Consider the following 6,082-nt stretch of genomic DNA (forward strand, 5'->3'; position numbering starts at 1 on the left):
CAGGTGCTGTAAATTCTCCCGGGAGCACCGATCTGATCTTTACGGTGATTTATGCTCATACGTGCAATAAGGGTGGGAATGGCTTTGCCCCCTCCCAGGTCTGGAAAAAGCATCTAATGGCGAAATTAATTACCAGGGTGTTTAATTCAGGCAGCAAATCCAGTTTGCCTTCAGCATCAGGGCTGCACTCTTATGCTCCTGCCACAGGCAGGGGTTCATTTGTGTCCTCCTGCAGGTGAAGGGGTTCTCATCCCACTGATCACCCCTGGATGCATCCAATTCTTCCCACAAACACATTTATGGTACAGACAGGAGCAGGGTACTGTCCTCACCCTGTTCCCTTACCAAGCTCATGATGTGCTTTGCCTTCCTCCAGGCTCACCTTGGGCAGTGCTTGACTTGGACCACACAGAGGGGACAGGCTGAGGACCAGCAGAGATACAGGAACTTTACTTTATAAATTTCTAATATATCCTCATTAACATAGGAGCCCTCCCAGAGTGGATATTAAGACAAAGAGCTTTTGGCATTTGTGCAGAGTTAAGGGAACATCTGTGTTTGTGATGGCAGAAAATTTATTGTGTGATAATAGAAATGGGGCCTCGAAGGAAAATCCTTTTATTCATAAAAAGTAAGACTTTTTATAAGAAATTTCATTCATGTTCTTTTTGTGGTTTTTTTTCCCCAGATGTGCCCACTCCCATAACATTTTCTTTCCTATTGATAGGCATGTTATCTATTTAAAAACAAGTACACATCCTGAAAGGACTAATTAAACCATAAGCCAATATTTTCAGTAGTTTATTGTTGTTCACCTTTATGTACTTTGAAATACAATACAAATCTAAAGGTTTGCACAGGCTGAATTAAATAGCTTCCTATTTTGGAGCTGGTTTAGTTTAGTCCTTTAAGCATTTAAACCAGTTACCCAATTAAACAAATCAGGATTAGTTACAGCTAAGATGATTTACAAGTTGCAAAGAGATTGCACTCATTTAATTAAACCTAAACAAATTTATTCAATTCTTTTGTATGTTTTCTGCATTTAGGTGTCACCTTAGAAATATTTTTATATAGTGAAGAACTGTACATCTTAAAACCTTGAGAAGAATATATAGTGTTTAAAAGTGTGAAAATTAAACACCGTAATGAGAACTTAATGATTATACCATAAGCAGGAAATACAAGAAAGGGAAGTGAAAAAAAAAAGAAATCAGACTTAGTTTGTTGTTTAAGAATAATAAAAAGTTAAATATTAATGATAGGTTGTGAGTCATAATTTTCTTATTAAGATTTAAACTGTTTTGCTTGAGCTGAGCCTTAGAGGCTGCTCATATGCATCTTCACAGCACATCTCAAATCCTAGATGGGTTAATTTAGCAAAGCCCATGCTGGCTATTAAAGAGCTTTGTCAAAACATTCCACCTACAGAGGAAATAAAATGTACCATGAGACCAGTGAACACAATAGATGAACTTCCAAAAGCCAGCATGTGTTTAATGTGTGCTGGCAGGAAGGAGATCATCACTGCAGTAACTAAGAAAGTCTCTTCACTGCTTTATGATTTGAGGCTTTTCTTGTAACTTTTGGCCTCAAACATTTGATGTCCATAAGCTCAGTGATTATTAATTCAGCAGCAGATAAAGGTATTTGCATGGTGAGATCCTGGGAAAAAAGGACTGTTTGAAATATATGTATCAAGATCTTGTTAGTGTTTACCTAATGTTTGTAAACTGCATTTTGTGTTGTTTTTTAATGCTTTTGCACTGAGGGTAGCACCCATAAAAGACCCCAAATGCAAACCACAAAAAAGTCCAAGATCCTCACTTTAAAAAGTGGGTTAAGAAGGGATCATCCCTTGAAGATGTGAGTGTTCCATGTGGTCTCCTGGGACCTCAATTAATGCAAAGGCTGGTGGCCCTACTTACCATCCACTGAAGGCAGGGGAGAAAATGTGATTTTATTCATCATTGCAGTGTTCCCACTGTTCAGCTGAATCCCATCAATCCAGAACACTCAGAAGTTCCATAGCTGTGTCTTTCCCTTTTGAGACTGAAAAGCCATTTGAGAAAACTTGTTATATTGAAAAACCAAGGGTGCTAATGGATTATTAAGTGTCTGGGTTAACCTTACTAGAGATGTTTTCATTGGGATAACTCAATTTAATAGAATTTTCTAGTATATGTGAAAGTCCAAATGGTGATGTGTAAAAGCAAAGATGAAAAGTCCCTTTGAGAAATCTGTTTGAAAGCTGATTATTTGAAATTGCTGTAACCTTATAACTGCTTGTCCTAGTGATGAGATAATGATAGAATTTAGAAGTGGGAGGCTTAGTGATATATGTTTCATTTAGATTCCTCCTAATAGGTGACATTTGTTGAAAGCTGACTCTTGAACTGTGCTGCATGCCTTTGCTATCTATCTGCCTTGGAGCTGTTGGAGAATGTAATTGCATTTTGCTTCATTTCCTGTATAATTTATGTGAAAATCCCTCAGTGGTAGGAAAGTACAAAGCCCAGATAATGAGTAGGTGATGATGTATAAGATTTAGGATGGTTGTTTAGGCTGCAGCTTGAACTGCCCATGACTCAGGCACTTTCAAGGTCATCTGATATTCAGTAAACTCTGGCAGCACAGTGCTTCTGAGACTGCATAAAATTAATAACGTTTTTGCCTACTTTTAATAAACATCAGTCTGAACATCATTTTTTTTAGCTTTAGAGGTGTCTCTTTGGGGTAGGATAAGAAGAAATGACCAATTTTATTGCATTGAGTTATTGAAGTATTTATTTATACCACATTGTCTTTCTGTGAAAATATTTAAAGTCATTTTCTGCAGGAGTGTAACATTTTGAGGTCTCCAAATCTTTTCTTTTTGTTTTTGTACCCTTTCAGAGTTTTTCCCTCGTAGTTTCTTGATCAGTTTCTAGATCTGTTTTTTTAAACTAATTTGTTAGGTGCTGAATTCAGGTGATCCTGTATCCACAGCCTGGTACCCCAGCTTTCCCAAGCAGCGTTGATGCAGTATCCTGGAGGGCAAGAGGAATAAGCTCATCCCTTTGCAGACAGTAATTTGAGGAGCTGCATTTGTGTTTTTTTCTTGGACAAATGATGATTACTGTTTGCTAATGAGTTAAGTATTGTGTACCTAAACAACCTCCTAGGTTTTAATAGAATTATTTACATTCCTTATGCAGTGAATTAAGCCCATCTGAATTTCCTTGCCCGTTTTTTATGAACATCTCCTTTGTAAAGATGTTAGCCAATAAATGTAGGTGAACTAATCTTACTATTCCAATGCCAAACCCTTTAAAATTAGGGTGGGATTCTAAGCCTGGGAAATTAAATGGATGTTACAAAACCCAAGGAAAGCAAAAATAGATTTTTATGGATGTCTGCTCCAGATACATCCCACCTCCTCCAGGCTTTTGACTAGGAAGGTTGTCCCAAATATCAGGACTCTGGTAAGTCCTGGCTATTCAGTTACTTTCTGCCATTGTCAGTTCCTGGAATTTTTTCCTCTCTTCTTCTAAAATGAGAAATTTCTTCTTTTTTTTTTAATTGATTTATTAAATAGTCTAAAATTATCTTCTTCATTTTCACTGACTCCTAGGTCTGGCTTGTAACGACTCACGTAAGTCTGGAAAATAATTTGGTTACAGGGCTTTCAAAAAGGTCTCTGGTGAAATGCACACGTCTGTGGGATGCACGTCAGGCTGCTGGCAAAGAAATACTCATTTCATCATTAGGCAAAGAAAATACTGATTTCCTCATAGCGGAAGAAGCTGCAGATTATATATTATTCTTGAAAAGTCAGTTTTCTGATGGTGTCTAATTACTTTTTTGCCACCTGAAAGTTGAAAGCTGCAAGTCCCAGGGACAGTGAGCCAGGCAGGGCTGCAAGCCAAGGCATCAGCTGAACTGGCTATAAAAGCTTTAATGCTTGTTCTGCCCCTCCATGGGTGTTTGGCTCAGCATGGGGCTGTTTCTCTTTGTTTTCAGCCCCCTTTTCTTCCTTTGGTTTTCTTCCTTAGCCTCTGTCTTAGCATTGGTCTCTAAAACACTCCTGAAAATTTCCTGATTTCAATATATTTTCTTTTGAGTTGTACTGTCAGAGAAATGTATATTTTATATTTTAATAGTCATGAAACTCATCCAAGAATAAAGCTAGTCATCTCATGATGCTGTAAGATCAGTTAACTGCACAGGAGGAGCTTTTTTAAATGGATTTTTTTTTTTTTATGTGGGATGTGAATTCACAAAGAAAATTGAACTACAATGGGAGCATTCCCCTTGATCCAAGTGTGATAAATGTCAGCAAGAGTTATGATCATGCTGAAATTGAAGAGCAGAACCTACTGTATGAAATTAGGCTGTCCAAACAATCTTAGGAGGAGAGAATGATTTACCAGAGCTCAGTAGATCAATTTTATTCTCAGTAAGTGAAAATGATGGCTTTGGCACTGTTACCCTGGAAGTCCTATAACTGCTCTTATGTCCAGCTGCATATTTGGGGACTAAACAGGTGAACTGAGATTGCAATCTGAGAATTAAATGTCTGCCTTTGAAGCCTATGTGAAGTCTAACTTTTGATCTTAGTTATTTCAGCTCTACAAGTCAAGGTACTCTAGCTATGAGGAGCTTCAGAGTTTTCACACAAACCTGGATGCTCTTCAGCACCATTACTTATCACTGGGGTCTGTGAATGTTTTCAGCACTACTGATAATTACTTCACTTAAAAATACACAAGCTGTCTTGGTCAGTGTTTCCAAATGCTTTTTCCCCACCTTGGTTTTCTGTACTTAAGGATGTGGAGGGATAATATTCTCTTTTTCTTACAAAAATGACTGGAAAACTTGTCCCTTTCTTATTTTTTTACCTTGAAATTGAGGTCAGCAATGTTCTGAATCTCCCAAGCAGGGAGATTTTGGTAAGGTCCTGAGTTGAACTGCAGTGCTGGAATGTTGGGTAAAATTTAAACTCTACCTCTATGGGAATAGAGCATATGGGAAAGAATAAGGTCTACTATTTCCTTGAATTGTCAGTAAGCAGAGTTCACCAGCCCAGCTCCTTCCTGGGTAAGTGTTTGAAAATGCAAAATGATCCTGTGGATCAAATGTGAGTCTTCCTATTACACACAGAGAGCTGAAAGTTTTGCAGTAAAAGTCTAATGTCCTGTTTTACATCCTGTTAATAGCAATTGAAATCAAATCTATAACCCCTGTAGTATTCACTCAGACTAAAACAAACCCAAGCAGGTTTCTGGATTCAATAGAGCAGATTGGAATGGGCAGCTGGGTGCTCTGGTTGCTGAACTACTGGCTGAGTCAAAAAGCAAAACCAAAACCCTCTTTGTGATCTGAGTTAACACTTGAATTCTTCAGAGGCTGTTGCAGGGACCATGGACAACAGAGGATATTGCCAGCTTCAGGGCTGAGCCCTCGAAGCCTGCTTTCCATTTTCCCTGCATGCTTCTGTCAGATGGGCTCGGAATTCATAAGTCTCTTGCTGCTCATTGTGCTTTTAGTGTTTGCTAGTAACTTCTCATGATGTATGTGCCTCCAGCACTGGCACTATTAGAGCTGTATAAATGTCAGCCTTAAATTGTCCCTTTGTTTTTTTTTTTTAGACTCTCAGCTTTCTTCTAACAAAGGGGAAGAAAATTTGTCTGCCTTGTTGACACATTAACATGCATTAGCCAATTAAATCCACGTAAATCAGTAATGTTAGTGTTTTAATGGGTTTGGTAGTGCTGTAACACCATGACATGGAAGGATATTGCTTTTTTTTAAATATTCATCTCTAGGAACTATAGATTATGTTAATCTCTCCACTGTGGTTCCTTAAATGAAAAGTAGAACATCTACAATCTCAGGGAAAACAACGAGGCAGGAATGGTAGTACAGAAGGAGAGATATCTGTGTTTCTCTCCAGCAGATTTTGGAGACCTAGCTTATGATTTCAGGGGAATTCAGGCCATTACTGTGTCAAAACCTGTCTTTTGGGTGAGTGTTTATCTGCAACATGAGATACATTTATACACATAGCTGGAACAAGCAAGGAGATGATGGACTGTGGTAG

The sequence above is a fragment of the Ammospiza caudacuta genome, chromosome 10 (assembly GCF_027887145.1).
Source record: "Ammospiza caudacuta isolate bAmmCau1 chromosome 10, bAmmCau1.pri, whole genome shotgun sequence".
NCBI classification, from domain to species: Eukaryota; Metazoa; Chordata; class Aves; order Passeriformes; family Passerellidae; genus Ammospiza; species Ammospiza caudacuta.